This window comes from Chrysochloris asiatica, unplaced genomic scaffold (assembly GCF_000296735.1).
Source record: "Chrysochloris asiatica unplaced genomic scaffold, ChrAsi1.0 scaffold00009, whole genome shotgun sequence".
Classification (NCBI taxonomy): domain Eukaryota; kingdom Metazoa; phylum Chordata; class Mammalia; order Afrosoricida; family Chrysochloridae; genus Chrysochloris; species Chrysochloris asiatica.
Window position 1 is genome coordinate 15,665,170 of NW_006408527.1, and position 1,686 is coordinate 15,666,855.

Sequence of the window (1,686 nt, forward strand, 5' to 3'; positions counted from 1 at the left end):
ATAAGCCAGCTTTTCAAATTAAGTGATAAGCATACAGATTGAATAAGTATGGTGAAAGAATACAACCCTAGGGAAACACCTTTCCTAATTTTAAACCATTTGGTATTCCCTTGTTCTGTGCGGACAACTGCCTCTTGGTCAATGTACAGTTCCTCATAAGCACAATTAAATGTTCTGGAATACTCATTCTTCACAATGTTGCCCATATCTTGTCATAATCACACAATGGAAAGCCTTTAAGTAGTCAATAAAACACAGGCAAACATCTTTCTGATATTCTCTGCTTTCAGCCAAGATCCATCTGACATCAGCAGGGATATTTATCCCTCATTCCACATCCTTGTCTGAATCCAGCTTGAACCTCTAGCAGTTCTCTGTCAAAGTACTGTAGCAGCCATTTTTGAATTATCTTTAGCAGACATACTGCACATTGCTAACGTTTGCTCTGATTAACACCATTTTATGGATCTCCTGTGGATTTGCTGTGTCTTTTGGTTTTGGGTCACATATCTTGTCTCTTCATATTCCTAATTACTACAATTGAGTGCTAAAAATAGTACATGAAAAACCATAGAGATACATTAAGCCTAGGATAAAAGTATCTTCCTCTAGAGAGGATTTAAGTTTGCTTCTAGCCACCATTTATCCTAGATCACCTTAATCCAATTAGATTTTAGGATCATTTGAAGCTAGGCTTCAGTCTCTGTGAGGACTAATCTACTCCTGGGTTCACGCTTACTCCTAAATTGTATCTCTCTGTGGTTCCAGAGCTGGAGGATTTACCCTACTGCCCCCTCCCCTTTGGCCTTAAATTCCAATTTTTGTCCTGCAGCTTAATAAGTCTATTAAAAGCTCTGCTCAGCTTTTCAGCCCTGAATGCCCTATCCAGAAAGGCTGATGCCTCCAAAGTACCAGAAGGGTTGGTCTGAATGATCTAAACTGGCATTTCTAGATGCAGAACTCCAAGTTTAAGCTTTTGAAGACAGAGATCATTAAGCTTATTATAACCCACACCAGTGCAATATGGTAGCACAGTGGTTACGAGTCAGGCTGCTAACCTCAAGGTCAGTAGTTCAAAACTATCAGCTGTTCCACAAGAGGAAGATAAGGCTTTTTGCTCCTATAAAGATTTATAGCCTCAGAAACCCTATACAGACTTGCTATGAGTCCAAACTGACTCCACAGCACATAACCACCACCACTAATAAGTACGTGGAGTCCTGGTGTGGCACTGTGGGATAAAGCACTACACCACAAGGTCAGTTTGAACCACAAGGTTGGTGTTTCAAATTCACCAGATGCTCACTGGTGACCCTATATAGGGTCACTATGGGTTGCAAACAACTTGACAGCACTTAACAAGTACTTAAAACTAAATATGAATATTTTAATAAATATTCAGTATTTGAATAAATAGTTCTATATTAATGAATTGGATACTGGTGAATAGAATTCTTACCATACATATGTTTTAACGTTGCTCATTTCCCAAGATGAGGTAAGCAAGTCATTCTGGTGAAACAATGGAAAAGCAAACCTAAGGTTGTAACTATGGTTCTCAGTATTTCCTTAGGGGCTTTTCAAAAATCACAACGCATCAAAAGGAAGCGGAACTGATCTCCAAAAAAGGGCATCTTTGAAATTAGCAAAAGTGACTTAGGATCGGGAACAAACAAGATGGTGGAT

At 39.0% G+C, this 1,686-nt stretch overlaps 1 protein-coding gene across 3 annotated transcripts in view; it reads right to left on the reverse strand.

The window, feature by feature from the left end:
• SRGAP2 (SLIT-ROBO Rho GTPase activating protein 2) overlaps positions 1–1,686 on the reverse strand; it is a 324,371-nt gene that overhangs the window by 114,523 nt on the left and 208,162 nt on the right. The gene's annotated exons all lie outside the window — the stretch shown is intronic.